The sequence below is a fragment of the Pteronotus mesoamericanus genome, unplaced genomic scaffold (genome assembly GCF_021234165.1).
Source record: "Pteronotus mesoamericanus isolate MK-2021 breed Mesoamerican mustached bat unplaced genomic scaffold, CSHL_Meso_final contig_20, whole genome shotgun sequence".
Classification (NCBI taxonomy): domain Eukaryota; kingdom Metazoa; phylum Chordata; class Mammalia; order Chiroptera; family Mormoopidae; genus Pteronotus; species Pteronotus mesoamericanus.
In genome coordinates, this window is record NW_026555085.1 from 85,176,602 (window position 1) to 85,195,714 (window position 19,113).

Genomic DNA, 19,113 nt, shown 5'->3' on the forward strand with positions numbered 1-19,113 from the left:
AAAAATAACATTTATATGTGATTATTTTTTACTTTAAAAAAATTTGAGGCATAATTGACACGTAAATTTAATCACTATAATGGGGCAACATATAATAAATTACCATGATCACAGAACCTATTATAAACTACTTTAATTTTGCATGTTACTATCACACAACTTTCATCACCTCTTACGGCCATATTCCTGCAGTCCTTAACATTTTCTTCTTTTAGAAATTTCAATATTGTAATATTATAAAGATGAAAATAGCAATAACATATTGCTCAATTTATTAAAAACTCTCTTCACTCAAGACTGTAGCTGAACCTCTAATATGTTCCAAAAATAATCACTATAAAATTGGTTTAGAGACTATGAGTATGTGAATCTTCTTCATAGATAAACATTTTAATTTTTTTTAATCTGTTACTTTGGTTTTTTTTGCATGCAGTTTCAATTCAGAAAAACAAATTTTCTCTAAACTCTTAAAAATACTCTTAATTTTTAAAAAGTGGAACAGAAGTACCTCTTTGAGATTCTTGTAAGCTTTTGCTAAGGTAATTAGTAGCAAATAATAGTTCACACCAAATAACCAAATACAAGAGTAATTCACTTTTTGTCGAGATCAACTTCTTTTTATTTGGGATCTTCAGTTATTTTGCTTTCCTCTTCTAGAGTGCTTCAAATTGCTGTAGCAGCATTTTACTGATGTTCTCATTGTGTGTCTAAGTGTAGCGGTAAGGTTATATTTGATGGGCAGACCCAGAAAAGATATAATCTAATAATTGAATAATTCTGCAGAATGTCTTCACTATTAAGCTATTGACACAGTAAAGACCTTTTCTTAAATAGCAAGTTTCAACTATGCACTACATTGGTACAAAGACTGCTCCTTGAATTTGGGCCAAAATTTTGGTCCATACATTTGCTTTTTAAACCTACTATGTTGACTGCCATTATAACAGATCTGTACAGATAATGTTTCAGATCAATGCTTAACACTGAAAATTGTATATTTTTCTATAAATAAGAAATGTGATCTATTTAACGTTGATATCTGGGGCGCAAAACTAATGCAGCCTAGTCAAGAGCTAGGAGGGGCTGTGCAGCACACAGCCAGTTCAGTACATAGGCAGACAATTGTGTTAAATGTCTTAACTTAGATAAAAACCCACACTTTCTCCCCACATCTATAAAACAAATTAAGCACTCTTTAAATTCAATTTTTTCTGACAGTTCAAACATTTATACAATAAGTTATTTTTCTTTTTTCTTTTTTTAATAATTGTTATTTTTCAAAATGACTTTTGTTTCTATACAAGGTAGTTGAAATTAGTATTACTCGATTTTTATTTCTTGGAGGATTAATTTTTCTCATTTTATAATATATATATGATTAACACATTTAGAGTTTATCCTTATTTTTAAGTTCAGCTGATATCTTCATCCATCATAGCAAAAAATTTCTAAAGAATTTCTAATAAAATTAGAAAATTTCCATTATTTTCTATAAATGTACTGTTTGTGCTATGAAAAGCTTGGAATAAATTTGAATACATGATATTATTTGTTTAAACACATCATGGTAACATCTTACATCATGTTACTTTCTTCACTGAATACTGTAATTTTATTTTTGCTGTTTAAAAATTCTGGTAAATATTCTGGTAATAGGACATTTTGTTTTGTGTTTCTGCATGTATGCCCAACTGATATTTTGTGGGGTTTTTTTAATTGAGACCCAAAGTGTTTCTAATAACAAATACCTTCATTTTGAAGGTAATTTATAAGATTTTGGTTGTGAAGCATTTGACAATAGGAACACAATACTTTGTTTTTGAAATTAGAATAGAAAAGCCAATTCTGGCACTTTCCTTTTCCATTTGAAAGAATTTTGATATAAAATAAAGCATTAAATTTTTTTACAATGTTCAGGCAATGGAAAATCAAAAACTTTATTTGTATCAAAATCTGTTAAACAAAAGACATTCTCGCTCTGCCAGAAGCTGCATGGACCATTTTCCAAGGTCATCATCTAATAAACAGTAAATCTCCATAGAGTTCACCTTTTTCATCCAATGGGCAGAGTCATGAATGTCATTTTTCCATTAAAAAAATAAGAAAAACAGAGTTGCGTTTGATGTGTCTGTGTTTGGTATTGATATGGATAATTATCTTGGCAAACCTTTATTTAAAAATATTCATATTCTTCTACATGAATTCTTAAAAATTCTTCAGTTGCAGGAATTTCATCTGCTGTATTTAAATTCTGGATTTGACTGGAACAATTTTCTTGTTCTGATCAGTTATTAAAACTTCAATAAATATAGAATTTGTAATATCTCATTTACAAGTTTTATGTGGGTTATGTCTAACATGTATGTGGTCAATTTAACTGAAATTTTTAAAATTTTAAGAAAACAGCATCTCTGGAGATTTTCTATTTCTAGTTTCTATTTCCAGTTCACTTCTATATTTTCTGTTTCTTTAATCCTTTGACTTGTAGTCATTCGTAAGGACCTAAAGAATTAAAAAAATTAAATGTAATTTAACATTTTCATCCAACACTACAACAAAATACATGTACAATTTTTAATTAAATGTAGAATGCTTTAGAAGTATTCTTATAAAACTTATAAAACATAAAACATGCTTTCCTTCAAAAGTTCTTCTAAATAATTTTAAATCATCTATCAAAATTAAAAATCAAAACAAATTATAATTAATTTGGTATTATACTTTTAATCAAAATTAATAAATTAAGAATTTAAAAATTTTTCTAACTTTGATACAATTTACTGTTATATAAAAATAAAAGTACTTGCCATTTTAAGATTCAATATCCAACTAATTGCCAATAAAAAGAGCCAGCACAGTGCTGAACTGATGTTATCACTCTACATACATACAAATTTAAAAGTAATCTGAATTGCTTAACATGGCAAAATGTTTCTCAGTTTCCATGTACCACTATTACGAATCCCACACTAAAAGTCCGGAGTGCTCCTGGAACCACGAATGTAACATAAAGAAAAATAAGAGAATAGATGTTTTATACTACTGTGGAACAATACTTCATTTTAGAGAGATCTATTTTATTTTTGGTATCTGAAAAGAAGGCTTTGACAAGCTCTTTTCTTTCCTGTGTTCAAGAGCCACTCAGATCAATGTTTGCTTCAAACATCAACAGCAGCACAATCCATGCAACCGCATGCATTCTGGACTGTGGTCCTGCACTGCATGACACATAGAAAACTGTCTCCCTGAGGATTTAGAATTATAGCTTGTGTTGTTCCAACAACTATAAGCAGGATCGTAGAGAGAAAGACAGACATATTTTTTTATTCCTTTTATTTCCTTGTTTTCTTTTCTTTTTTTTGTGGGTTTGTGACAGGCAGGGCCTTCTAAAGCAGGGAGCCCAGAACAGAGGTCTGCCTTGCCTGAGTCCAAGGGAAATACTGGATGGGTGAGTTAGATTCTGCTTCAAGATCTTGGAATTTAGAACTCAGGCTTGTTGGGAGCTGGGCGGTGTTAACAATGGAGGGATGGGACTTCTCTTTGGGGAAGTTCTTGGATCTTTCAGGGGCTGGAAGTGATAGAGAAGGAAGTGATGTTTCTCTGAATATGCCTTTTGGAAATGGGTAACATGACTACATTGAAAGGTGGAATTGGAAGTGAACCAATTCAAGAAATTTTAGAACGCAATACTTTGATAACATTCTCTTATTCTAGGGCAAAAACAAAGAACTGCAAATGCATTTTAATTTCTTTTTTAGCAGATTTGATATATATAGTGATGTGGGTATAGAGATTCTGAAACTATGTGTGGTGTGGGACTGGGAAGATGAGTCAGTATTTTGATATTGTGAGAAGTCAGAACGCTCATGGTGGAAGAAGGGGGATAAAAAGCTGGAGTACGGGAGAGCAACTAAGAACCTTGTGGGCAGTATTGATGTTAAAAGTATCAGCACACTTTCAGAATATCTATTACGTATACATAGACAACCACTTGTATGTGTTTGTGTGCATATATGTGTGTGTGTGCACATGTGTGTTTATTTTCTTAGTTCCATCCTCTGAAAGGGCCTGGAGGCAAAGACACCTTAGTAGCAATGAGCTTATCTTGTGTGTAGACCTTGGTTTCTAAAGATCATTCCCCATTAAGAGGAAACAGAGGTCTGTGGAGAGAGAGCCAGTTCTAGGGCTAGGGCAGTGAAGGTACTGATGAGTCTGAAACATCTCGTTGAACTAGAAGACAGAAAATAGTTTAAAAATAATTATAGGAGCATATTAAAAGTGTACAAGAGCCAGCTTAAAAGGGAACCCACTTCCCAAATCTGGGACAATTGAGCATTAAAATCAATAATGACAGGAACAGATTAGAGCCCACACAATAAAATTGGAATGTATTTATTTATTTTTAAAGATTTTATTTGCTTATTTTTAGATAGAGGGGAAGGGAGGGAGAAAGAAAGGGAGAGAAACATCAATGTGTGGTTGCCTCTCACATGCCCCCTGCCACTGGGGACCTGGCCTGCATCCCAGGCATGTGCCCTGACTAGCAATCAAAACAACGACATTTTTCACAGGCTGGCACTCAGTCCACTGAGCCACAACAGTCGGTTTTCTCCCACACATCACACATACCCTGATCGGGGACCGAAACCACAACCCAGGTATGGACCCTGACTAGGCATCGGACCCACAACCCTTTGGTAAATACGATGACGCTCCAACCAATGGAGTCATCCAACCAGGGCAAGAATTAACATTTTACAGTCATCATAGCAAAGACTGATTAGGGCAAGAATCATTAAGTTTAGGAAGAAATTTATGATGAGGAGAAGAATATTAGGATAGGCTCGAAGAGTCTCCCCACAGATTGTGTACTAGCTGCAAGAGATAAAATAGAAACTATAGTGGAGAAAATATATAACACTTTAATCAAGTGATCAAATTTAATACCACAAATGACTGGCAGATGGATACCTTTTACCTGGGATATCTGAGAAGAACACATCATCACTTATGTAGTTCTCTGGCTATGGATATAAACCTGAATCTAATCATGAGGAAATATTAGTTAACCCCTATGGAGAAACATTCTATGAAACAATTAGCCTTTGACATGAAGGGTGAAGAAAAAATTAAGGAAATGTTTTATATTTAAAGAGAATAAAAAGATAACTAAATGCAATACATTGTTTTGTACTGGATCCTAGAGAAAAATATTACAAAGGACATTATTAGAATAATTGAAAAAAAATGAATGGTAGATTAGATAAAACTATTGAATCACTGTAAAGTGTCCCAAATTTGAAGACTGTCCTGCAGTATGTAAGAACATTCCCTTATTCCTAGGAAATACTTAGGAAGTAATACCAGATAAAGAGGAATATGAAAGTATAGCCCTTCAAATGGTGCAGAAAAAATAAAGAATACAGACATGCACAAGTAGAAAGAATGATAAAATAAATGTGGTAAAATGTTAAAAATTTGGGAATCTGGTTAAATGTGTATGGGAATTTCATATATTATAATTTTCTGTAAGTTTAAAGTTATTACAATTAAAACTCTTGAAGTAAAAGGGGAAAAATTGGGACAACAATAATAGAATAACAATTAAAAATGATTTAAAAAGAAAAAGTGAAAAAATGCAAAATGAAATTTTAAGCATAGGATTAAAAGAGTTTACTAATTTTAACTGTTCTTTATCTAATTAGTCTGAATTAGTAAGAAATGACTCCAATTTGTTAAGTAGTAGCTGGGGCCTGAGAAAAATTCCTATCTGGTGCCCGTATAGTCACTATGGGTGAATTACTAGCCAGAAATATCTGTCTGTGATTCTACTGGCACTTCTGACTTCAATACATTTGAGGGAGGATGTTTGGGAAGAAAAGCAGAAGTTTCCTGCTACTTAAGTCTAGAATGAAACAGAACTCACGCACTCTATATTTCAGAGCTAATTGAGTGGAAATGTCAATGGGGAAATCCAGGTCAACTATAATTCCCATCATGACTAAGTGGCATAAAGGTTCAGAATAGGGTGGCCTAGAACTGACCTCAGGGAGAAATCACAGTCAAATCAGGACTGCTCATTTCCAGGATTCTTGGTAAGTTGACTCGGCAATTCACATATCTTATCATTTACAATAAACACAATCTAGGTTACTACATACACTTCAATCTCTTGGACGAATATGCGATATAATACCAAGCTGCTTTTCAGAACTGTATATGGTGTTTATATATTCTTAAGAAGGATAAGTTCTCAGAGAAACAACTTACCAAGTATAAAGGGAATGTGTATGATCATCTTAAATATGAGCATCAGACATTGGAAATCTAGTTTGCTCATTACCTGCCTTGAATTTCTTAGCTGTGGGAAATAGCATATTCTTAGCATAAGCTTACAATGTTTTTCAAAGCTATCCTTTTTTTATTAACTAAGAAATAAAAACAATACAAGTTTCCTTCAAACCTGTTTGATCCTCTTAGTCAGAAAGGCAGGCATGCTTTCATTTCTTTGAAAGATACACAGAAATCTTAGTTGTCTGGCATTTGTCTCACAGCCCCTGGACTCTTTGATGTTTTATTGTACAGCATTATTCACAGTTAAAAAAAAAAAAGTCGCTACCCTATAAGTCAATTCATTGAAAATAATGATGGATACAAATGTCAGCTCTAATGCTGTTGATTGTATGATTTGGGGCAAAAAGTTTATCTCCCTGGTTTTTTCATATGATAGAGCTTCCCAAGAAGGGCAAACAGAACAGTGAGAGGTCCAGAAACCACATTACTTAAAGAATGGTTAAGAGAGCCCAGTACCGCTATGCACTTCTAAGAATGGCCAAAATCCAGAACACTAACAACACCTAATGCTGACAGGGATGTAGAGTGACAGGAATTCTATCTTACTGGTGGGAATGCAAAATGGTACGACTAGTTTGGCAGTTTGGTGGTTTCTCACAAAACTTAACATATTCTTACCATACAATCCAGCTGTTGTGCTCCTTGGTATTTACCCAAGAGTTAAAAACTTATGTCCACACAAAAACCTGGACATGGATGTTTTTAGGAGCTGTATTCATAATTGCCAAAATTCAGAAGCTACCAAGATGTCCTTCTGAAGGTAAATGAAAAAACTGAGGTACATCTGGACAATGGAATATTATTCAGCACTAAAAAGAAATAAGCTATTAAGCCATGAAAAGGCATAGAGGAACTCTAAATGCCTATTACTAAGTGAAAGAAGCCAATCTGAAAAGGCTACGTAAAGCATGATCTCAACTATATAACATTCTGGAAAAAGGCAAAATTATGGAGACAGTAAAAGAATCAGTGGTTTCCAAGGGTTGGGGTGGGAAGAGGGGTGGAGTTAAATAGGTAGGACACGGAGAATGTTTTCAGATATAAAATGTTTTAAATTAATTAATTTTAATTTTTAAAATTAAATTTATAGGGATGACATTAGTTAATAAAATTATACAGGTTTCAAGTATATAATTCTAGGTAGAGAGGATTTTTGAGCAGAAAAAATACTCTGTGTGATATGTTGTGATAATAATGGTTTTAGCAGCTCCTTCATCTGGTTCACTTTTTACCTGACAGATATATGTCACCATACATTTGTCCAAACCTATAGAATGTACAGCACCAAGATGAACCCTAAGGTAAACTCTGGACCTTGGTGATTATGATGTGTTGATGGACATTTATCAATTGTAACAAATGTAGCACTATGGTGGGGGAGGTAGTTTGTTGGGGGGGCTATTCATGTGTGGGGGCAGGGACATATAAGAAATCTCTGTGCCTTCCTCTCAATTTTGTTGTAAACCTAAAGCTGCTCTTTAACAATGTCTTAAAAAGAGAGAGAGAACTGGGGAGCTTTAAAGTCCAGACTTGGCAGGTAGGGAATAATAGCTGCCTTTCCACTGCGATGTAAGAAGAGAGTGAGATTTGGTTTATGTGGCTCAAAGGGTAGAATTAAGCTCCACAGGTGTCAGTGCCAGGGAGGCAGATAGTAGATAAAATCTTTAAACACTAAAGAATTTCCTAAAGAATGAGCGGCACCTTATGGAAGAGACCCTGGATGATTCGACATCGGAAAAGTTCAACACCATGCAAGAGACTGGACTTCCGAAACCAAAACACCCAACTCTAAATTAACGTGATTCTTTGTTTAGTTTGGTAATATAAGCCCTTGACTTAGAGTAAGCTTGAGATCACTTAAAGCCCCCAATTTCTTTCACAAGAATGCCTGCCAAGTCACACTTCCCCAAACCTGTACTTGTACAGCAAGTTCTTTACTTTTCTGAGTGATGTAAGTGGGGAAAGGCTTAGCACAGATAATTGTCAACACATGAAAATTAGGCGACTGAATAGGCAAATTATACAGCTTGCACCAGTGAGTCACCAACTAATTACATTTGTTAAGCTGGTCAAACATTCTAACTTCTTGAGATGGCTAATCCAGGCTTGCATACTCTTCTGGGAGGTCTTTTCAAACTGTTTCCACACTAGTACGTAATCTAGGATTCTCCCTAGAGTTATTATGTTGTGTCTCATTTTTGTTTTTTACATGTTAACCTCTATTATTTTATCACAAGTGAAGGTAACTTCAATTACTTGACAAATAGGTGAGCTGGAACTGATGAATAGATCAGTCTCATCAAATCAATAAATATTGGGTTGGCCATCAAATCAATAAATATTTGGTTGGCCAAAAAGTTCGTTTGTTTTTTTCCATAAGATGTCTCTAGTTGCACTTAGTTGTCTTTAACTTCATTTGAAACAACTTTGTTAGATTGTTAAAGATGGAAAATACACAACATTTTTGGTGTATTATGCTTTATTATTTCAAGAAAGGTAAAAAGGCAAGAAAAAGGTTCACGCGGTATATGGAGAAGGTGCTGTGACTGATCAAATGTGTCGAAAGTGGTCTGTGAGGTTTCGTGCTGAAGATTTCTCGCTGGATGATGCTCGTTGGTTGGGTAGACCAGTTGAAGTAGATAGCGATCAAACTGAAACATTACTTGAGAACAATTAATGTTATACTATACAGGAGACAACCGACATACTCAAAATATCCAAATCAATAAAGAAAGGTATTGGTAAAAATGAAAAGTGTCTCTTTTATTTTACAGAAAAAGCATATGGACTTTTTGGCCAGCCCAATATTTATGGAGGGTCTACCATACACTTTGCTTTGCACACTGGGGAATAGAAAAGAGTAAAAGACATTAATTCCTGCTCTATGTGTAATGTGTAATTTACTTGGGGATATATATATATATATCTTCCAAAGCAAGCAGTCCATGATGAGAGTGAAGGAGAGCATAAACATTTATAGAAACTGAGAAAACTGTTCCGGCGCTCGTGATCAGGGATGATGGCACAAAAGAAGTAAGAACTTGAAGGATGTGCAGATAATAATCAGGCCTCATTTTAGTTTTTTTTTACTTTCTCTTTCTCTTACCAACAAGAGGGGATCTGTTATAAGAAGAGAGAGAGTCTCAGCGTCTCAGCACTCCAAGAGGAGCAGGGCAGCCAGGCCTTCGGACTCAGCCATAACAGGGTTTGGAGAGACCCAAGCCTCCCTTTTCTTTATTGCCCCCTGCTTCTCTCAAGTCACCCACTTCACATCACACTCTCTTCCATTTCTTTGGTCCATGGAGAGGCAATCCCACAGCTCCAGAATTTCACTTACGTGTAGGGAATCCCAACGTAAACATTTGGGGAGGGGGAGGGTAAAACTGTTAGATCAGGATAGTTTAAAAGATGTAATTTAGAAACAATTCTCAAAAGAAAAAATATATATAATGTTCTCAGTTCACCACCAAATCTTCTCCCAAACATTTCTCAAACACGGCTGCTTCTCTCCCTGTTTTCTTAAGACTTTTGCAGTCAGGTTTTCACACATTGTTATGACAGTGGAACACTACGCAAAGTATCCACCAATTAATTGCATTTGCATCAGCTTTTGTCTATTAGCAGATAATCAGGAGTTGACTGTACTACTTCTCTGCTTAAAGGATGTGTCTTATATGAGGATAGCACACTATTAGCAATGGCCACGCAGATGATACATCTTCCACTAGATGCTCAAGTGATCGCTCTGGCATATGAGTCAAATTAGTGCTTCTAAGTCTTCATCTTTGCTTATAAAGTTGGGGAACATTTTGCTTTGGGATATTTGTAGGGAAAGGCAAAGTGGGATGATTTCTTGGGGCAGAAGAGCTAAGAAATGAATGAAAATAGTTCTATCATGATGTATAAAAACATTAGTAGTTGGTTTGTACAAAGCTGTATCCAATCTAGGTCCAAACATTACATTTTGTGGTTAGGCCTTTTAAGTCTTTGATTTCAGAGCAGCCCATCCTCCCCCTTCCCACCTATCCCACCTATTTTGCCATGACTTTATTGAAGAAAATACATCTTTAAAGGTCTTACAAATAGTACTGGCTTGATAAAATATCTGTTTAAGAAGAAATACTGTTACAGAATGATGAGTGGAGAACACTTATCAGAACAACAGAGAAAGGAACAAAAAACTAAAGCCTGGGAGTGTATATTTAGAAAAGAATTGCTGCAATCTGGGCAAGGGGTAATGGTGGTCTGAGTTAGGTAGTTGGAGCAGAGAATGGAAGCAGAACATCTTAAATCTGGTCCAAGAGACAGTTCCAAATTTGGAAGAGCATTATAACAGTTATCCAGTATCTGTAGCAATCTAAAAAGTGAGAGTAATATTTCATAAGCTTTTTTTTTATTCAAATGTTTAGGCAATATCATTAGGTGGTGATTTCTCCCAATAAGTGTTCAAGACAAAGCTGGATGACCAGCCACCGCGGATGATGTAACCTTAAGGCAAGCATCTCTTGTCCTCTCCTCCACACCGTCAACAAGTGATCGTCTAATCTGTATTTGAAGAGTAAGAGTGAGGAGAAACACCCAAGCTTTGTGAGGCAGCCCGTTTTGTTGGCTGCGCATCTGTAATTATTAGAATGTTTTTCCTGACAATGAGCCCCAAATATACCTGGTTGGCCTTGGTTCTAACTTCTAAGATTATATAGAATAACCACTTTCCTTATCATTTTCTCTTCTCCAGGACAAACCTTTTCAGTTTCTTTAACTGTTTCTCATTTCCCATCTTTGTTCCCCTTTTCTGGCCATGCTCCCAATTGTCACTGTCCTTTTCAGAGTGTGCGCCCAGAACTGAAGTTCTGTGTGAAGTGTAGTCTAACCTGAGCAGAACAGACAGGCTGTGAATTCTATAGTTCCAGGAACTGGATTTCATTAATGCAACCAAAAATGATAATAATGGTTTTAGCAGATCCTTCATCTGGTTCACTCATTTTGAGTCAACAAAATCCACAGAGGTATTCTTGGCCCGTGCCACTATTTGAATATGCATACCACTGAAGCTTACCTTGGGATCTAAGTGTAAAACTTTATATTAACTATATCACATTTCCTTGTTGGATACAGGTCATTGTTCTAATCCACCAAATTTTTTTTGGGTGGGGGGAGGCCCTAAATCACATGTCTGGTGTTTCATTCGTTTCTCTCGATCTTAAATTATCTAAAACTCTAATTAAAAAACCAATTTAGCCCATGTTAATTACAACAGAAATATTAAATAGGGTAAAGCTGTGGATGAAACCCCCTGGAGATTTGTTTCCAGGGTGACATGGATTCATGACCGGAATTTCCTTAGATAGGGTCCCTTTCAAATGCACTAAGTTGATTATATTCTAGCCCCAAATTGTCCCTCTCAACTCCAAGGAATATTAAAGATTATTAACATTCTCTGCCAACAGCCTTCCATCAGTCATCCAGAATAAGAACTCTATGGATAAATGAGATGAGTCCAGCATGGCTTATTTATGGTGAATCTATGCTGATCCTTAATCTCTCCTGCACAAGTTTGTTGGACTGTGGTTCATAGACTGCACCTTCCTCCTCTTTGAAAATTAGGGTAACATATGCCAAACCCCAGGTTTTTGGAGCCTGTGTTATTCTTCACTGTCACAAATTAATACAGCACTGTGACTTTTCTGGCAACTTCTTTCAGGAAGTTCATTAATCTAGGCTGAGAGACTTAAACTTACTTAAGGCAGTTGGGTGTCAAGAGCCTTATTACTTGAGTTTCATCCAACACTTCAGGTCTAAAGATTATTCTCATTGATGAAGACAATGGAAGCGAAATAGAACAGTTTATTTTTTCTCCCTAGTTTCTATTGTTATCATACCATCTGCCCTTAGAGTGGGTCTTTGCCTTCTGTATTCTACTTCCTGTTTTAAGCACACCCCAAATCCCCCCACTTTGCACTTCAGCACTTTTCACAAGCCTTATTTTCTACGAAGCTTTAGCATTACAGATGTTGGTTGTAAACTTAATCTTTCTCCTTAATTATGAGATTTTTCTACCTTTTTTATGTGACTTTCTAAAATTTGAGCAGAGTTCCTTCAGAGCTCTAGCAGCATCTGAGCTGACCTGTTCAGTTTTACTTCATTTGGGTTATTTGCAGAGATCATTAGTCACCTGAACATTCTAAGTCATGTCTATGTTATTGAAGTCACAGACTTACACCGACCTTTAACTGAACTTTTTCTGAAATGTCTTTCCTGGTCTCACTTACATGTCCAACATTCTTCAGGGGACACGAATATTTTTTCCTTTAGGTTCTCAGGGAAACAATGTGGTAGGTCTGAACTCTGCTCTGAGTCAGGACTTTGCTCAGATCCTGCACCTGCTCAAACTCGTTGGGTGACTTTAGGCCAGTTCCTTAATCTCCCTGAGGCTCAGTGGAGATAATTATGCATCGTCTCACAGAGGCCACCTCCCAGGAGTACTCTGGCATTTCACAGAATCCTTGGGATGAACAGATGTGATGATACATTGCAAGTGACTTGACTGATACGTGGTGGGTTTCAGGAAATGTTTGTGCTCCTCCTCTTTGCCTCCCATTCTATCCTCTTCAGTTCATCAACCTATTCTCACTTGTTTTTCATAATTCATTTAGGGCAGCAGTTCTTCTCATAGGCTGTTTATTTATTTATTTATTTATTTATTTATTTATTTATTTTTGCGAGATTCAATGTCTAGCCAGGTAAGTAGAGAATTTACCCGGCTTCTGCTTTTAGCCGGGAGGGATCCCGCTGTCAGCGTAGTAGAAATCCCCCATCATCGCCTGTTACTTTTGCAATCTGGGTCATTTCCTCCATCTGGTCAGGTATTAACTCTGAAAAATATTTAGAAAACACTGAAAACATTTTTAATATTTTACACTTAGTTCTTGGGTTTAGCTTTCTGTTCTGAAACGTAGTCATCTTTTACTTTCCATCACAAGGATGATTTTTTTCTCCTCCTGGAGAACTGAATTTGGAAGAATCTGGATGCAAAAAGTTAATGGAGAAGCCAAAACAGAGTTCCTTCTACAATGCCTGGGATGTCGGGAGGCAAATCTGAACTTGGCAATTTTGACTCGGGCCCCTCATAATCACTAGTCTCCCGTCATTTCCAGATGCTCAGAGTAAAGCTGAAATGTTTCACTTCCTCATATACTTCTTTGGCTTTCCTTATGTCCTCCAGTTTTTTAACTGCCCACCCTTTGGGTTTGAAATGAGATAGCCATTCACATTAAGCATTTATCACTACATATTTCACTTTCTCTTCCCTCATCTTCTGGTTCATTTTCTACCTGTTGCTGTGCCTTCTTCAATGTGGAGCTGATCCAGACAGCACACGGCCACTTCTCCTAAGAGGCCTGGAAATCAACTTTCCTGTTGGGCAAAATATACTTACTCATCAGTTTCTGGCTCAAGTGTGTGCCACCCAGGTGACAATGAAGGAAGCAGGACACTGAGGAGGGGCACACACACTCCCGTCACTGGAGGATTTCTTCAGTCTTAAGGCCATTTCAAACCTTACCTACTGACCCAAGTGTGTTTCTCTGGATTTCTCTTTTAGGCTAGGACCTTACCTGCAGTAAGACTTATAATATTCATCATATATAACTTCCAACAAGAATTATGCTTGACGTTACATGTATAAGTGCCAATTTAAAGTTGCCTTTGGCCTTGACCAGTGTGGCTCAGTTGGTTGGGCATTGTCCCACGAAACGAAATGTCACCAGTTCGACTCCCGGTCAGGTCACATGCCTGGGTTGAGAGTTTGGTCCCTGGTCAGTTGTGTGTATGAAAGGCAACTGACCAGTGTTTCTCTCTCACACCAATGTTTCTCTCCCTCTCTTTCTTCCTCCCTTCCCTTCTCTTGAAAAAAAAAATAAATTGTAAAAAATAAAATGGCTTTGAAGAAAGCTAAAATTTTTAATGAACTTTTTTTGTTTGTAGATTCTCTATTGAACATCTTTAAGGTAAGCCTCCCACCCCTACCCTTATTCAATTTACCATTTTAATCAAACTTTCAAAAATTTATTCTGGTTACTGGGGTGTATTTCTGTGATGATGTCACCATTCCAAGAAAACAGAGGGTAGACTCCAATTTGATGAGAGTCATAAGGAAGTTTTGGGCTCATAAATTTAAGTGTGGTGGTCTATACATTTCTGTTCCTAAAGTACCAGGGTCTGATCTACTTTAAAATTTTGAATTCCATTCCTAGGAGAGTGCCCATCTCAGAGGTCAGAGTGCCTCCCCCACTTCTGTTCACTCTCCAGTCTCTCCTCTTTGAGTCACTTTAAGTTTTATTCCATGACAATGGGCTGCTAAAGCTCACAGGTTGTTGGGAGTATCAACAACATATGACACAATATGTATCTGGATTTATTTGGCAGCACAAGCCCCAAGACAGACTTCCATTTGCTTTGGCAGAATGTCTACAAAAGAAGGAAATATTTATATGTTCAAATTTTGGAAAGTAGGGGAAGGCGAGTTGCAGCAGTGGACAATCGGAGGTCAAAGCTGGATGGGATGTTTTGTTCCCGGGCTATGTCAGTTGACCTTAGGTGGACACACACCAGAGGCTTGCAGGAAATGGGCATGGAACTCCCCACCATCCCATGCCAAGGGGTGGCCAGAACAGATGCGAGCATAATGATAAGCTCAGGATTGCACATCAGTGGAAATGTGGAAACTGATTTGGAAATAATTGAAGTGGAAAGGTCAGAAAAAAGCATCTCTGTGTGGGTGAAAATATGTCTGAGAAAGTCCACTTTAAAAAGTATGAATGCAAAGGCGTTGGAGCGAAAGTGGAGACGCTTTTAGTGCTGTTGTGTTCAGACTCTGAAATTCCCAAAGCCTGACTGAAATTGACTCTAACCTGTAATGTATGTGCTTTGGTTTACTCTTGTTCCTATTTTTCTCAGAAACTTGGCGAAGCTCTGGCTAATGAACTGTTTAGGAGAGAAAGTCTTTTGGCAATGAAAAAGACAGGAAACGTTTTTCCCTCCTGATATTCTTAGTATACTTACAAAAACCTTGGGAAAGTCATTCTGAGCTGATTAGTCAATGTTAATTATTTCTTCCTCATTTAGTTTTGATGTTTCTCATGGATTCACTAACATTTTTTAAGTATTTGCTTTGGGCCAGTCTCTTGGGGAAGCTTATGAGCAGCCACACATACCCAAGCGCCATTACATTGGGAGTTTAGTGCTTAATGGGACCAGTGACTCAGGGAAGCGAAGACTGAGACACAACTCATAGTATTAACATAGATCTTAATATCAACACAAAGTTGCCCTGAAGAGCAGATGAGGCTGGGAAGGTTAGTGGAGGAATAGAAAGTATCATGGTTTAATAGCTTTAGTCCTCCTACTACATTGTACAAGAACCCTTTTAGTTTCTGGTTGCTGTGTCGTGCCCTTTGACAGGTAACTGCCACCTCCTCCAATCATGACACAGAACAACTGGATTTTTGAATATTAGCAATGGAGTAAGAATCCTTTGTCCACAGAGGTGGCTAGACCTTCTACCTGTGATTTGCTTCTTCTTCTCCTTGGGGGTTTCTTTTAATCCTCACTGTTACCACTGCGACAGCTATGGCCAGCACTGCTTCCTCCTTTACGTCCTTGTCCAGGCAGAACACAGGGCCTAATGCCTTAATCTCTCCTAGCAAAATATTTAACAGCAGCAGTGAAAGACAGAAATGCCATGGATCTCGGCAAGGTGATTTATAAGATGCACTGACCACCTGGGACTTCCAGGCCCCTTGCCATCCCATCTCATGGCTTTATCACCATCCACTAGACACCATCTCAGCACCCGGATGCTGCATCTCAGTGAGAAACAGCAGTTCAGCGTTTCTACACAAGATCATCAAAAATTAGGGGTTAAAACTGGGCTTTGGACCAATAGATTGGGTTGGAACCTTCATTAACTTCACCACTTACTAGCTGAATTTCATAGTTTTTCAGTTACCACATGGTGATACTAATTGGGTGGTTATGAGAATTAAATGAATTAATACAACTAGAGACCTTGGAACAAGCCTGGCCTCGATTTAAAGTTCAATAAACCTTAGCTTTAAATCCCATGATAATTGTCAGGTCAATGAATCCAATAAAGTCTATATAGCAGCATCAAGGTCTTTTTCTCACAGTTTGTTTTCTGAGAAATCTCATGACCCATAGCCCCAAATCTTTTGTAGCCACATTCTGCTTAAGTCAGAACCTTTCTTAAGCATTGAGTAGCCATTTTTCTTCTGTTAAAATAAACATGTTATGAATTTAAAACTGCTCTAGAAAATAAAGTCTATTTTAAAAAGTAAAAAATAATACTGATGATTAAAGCAGAAATCTCTTCCCTTTTAAAAAGTGCTCAGATAATTGTCTCAATTTTTATTTCATACTGATGGTTGAGGCCTGGATAATTGATACAAGTTTATAGTGAAAATGTACTATGATGAGATAAAATATCACTAACCAGGGATTGACCCCAGCCTTTGCCCACCCACCAAAGAGGCTTACTTATTGCCAGTGTCCTCTCCCACCCTAGCGAAGATGAGGCTTTCTGAGAGGGAGAGTTGGTAGCTGGAGATGCAGAGGGAGGGCATAAAATGGGTGGGAGAGACAACCACTTGGGCTGAGGGCTGAGAAAAGATTTAGTACATTGTGGTGAGAAGCAGAGAATTGGTGGGAGGCGTGCTTCAGAGGAATTGTTATCATAGTGCTGTGGTTGATTTGGATTCCTTTCACAGTTTTGTTTTGTTTTTTCAAACTACTCAGGTCAAGGACTAACGTAATCTTTCAACAATTTCTTTTGGTCACTGGACTGTGTTTCTGCAACAACATCAGCATTCCACAAAAGCAGAGGCAACTCCAACGTGACAGAGGATTGAGAAATAAGCTTTTGAACTTGTAAACACAAATGTGACCATCTACAGAATCTAGGTTACCCAAACCTGTGGGCCTATTCTGTTTTAAAATTTGAACTCCATTCTTGTTAGAATGCAGCAGGCCCAAATTCCTCCCTTAGTTTCTTTCTATCTTCAGTCTCTCCCTTCCAGCACAGCATCTGCACTATCACAGGTTATTTTCCTGTGATAATAAATAAAGGAATAGAAATAAATCAGGTTACAATTATTTGCATTCCTTAGCTCTTCAATGGCTTCACCTCGCCACCAGGTTAGAATTCAGCTTCTCAGATATCCATGACCTTATACGACCAATCCTCCTAAAGCTCTCCACCCCCCTCGAACCCCAAAACACTACCAGCAGTGTCACAAACAGCCAGGCTGTTCTGGCCCCCAGGTGTGCAAGCAGGCTGTGCCACTGCTTGAAATGTGTCATTGCCTTTCCCACCTACAGAATTTCTACTAGGACTCCTGTGAAAATATCCCTAGCTGTCTACCAGCTATCCTACTTCAAGTCCAACAAGGAGATAACACTCCCCATTATGATTCCTTCTGCTATGTACAAATTATGAATTTTCCTATAGACATGAGCTTTTATCTGATTCTTCCACCTGACTTCCAGAGAGCAAGTCTACACGTGAATTCATTAGATGGTGGACAATCAGTGATGCAGTATGGAGTAAATGAATAAACAGGTGAGGTCTGTCCGGAAGGTATACAACCATGTAAAATGAAAAAAAAGAAACATTTATTGAAGAAGATACAAGATACAAGAAACACTGTACATAGGACAACGGCACATCAGTCCCCTCCAAAGTAGGCATGTTGGGACCTCACACAATTCTCCAAATCACCATCAGCTATTGGTTGTATTTTCCTGAATCTCATCAATGGTCTGAAATATTTTCCATTCCAAAGGTGATTTTAGTTTTGGGGAAAAGCCAGAAGTTGAAGGGCACCAAAACTGGGCTGTAGGGGCCGCTGAGTCACTTGAGTGATTTGATGTTCCACCAAAAACTCTGTACTAGAGACTAGATGTGATGCATGAGTGGGCACATTGTTGTGATGGAGTTGCCAATCTCCAGTTGTCCATAGCGGAGGACTTCTGGTTCTGAATAGTTTCCACAGAGGAATGTTCAAGCTTAACGCAAACTCTGATGCAGATTCATTGCTCTACTCACTCAGTCATTTTGAATGTGACAGCCACACAGTACACATGCTCACTTAATGACATCTACTACCCTCACTGACTAGTACAGTGAAGTTATCATTGTTCACACATGCACAATTCCAGTCCACTCTTCTTGCCTGCCAGGTTACATTGATGTTGCACAAACTGTTCTCATTATATCAACAGTAGCTAGACTTCTTCCAGACATATCTCATATTTATCAACACAGTGCTGCTTCATGTTTTTAAAATAAACCTGGAGTGCCTGATTACTGTATTCCCATTGCTTTTAACCAAAACATGTTCAAAAGTGATCCATAGGAACTTTCTCTTTTATATACCTTCTTTTTTTCTATTTTGACAAAAAAACTGTAGAGTCTTACAGTTGAAGATCACTGAAGGCCACAAAGACCTGGACCCACCAGGAGGGCCTCAGAATTTATCTGGGCTAACCTGGAAGACACAAAAATATCATTCTGTTTTCACAGGAACTTATGAGTGTCTCGTGTATGGTAGGAATTTATTAACATTAAACTGAAATAATACCTAAAAGAAAATATGATGTTGGAAGAGAGAAGAAGAAGACTCCACCTGGAAAACCTGAAGCCCAATGAGTGTCTTCTTCCTCTTCATTCTGGGGCTGCTGAGC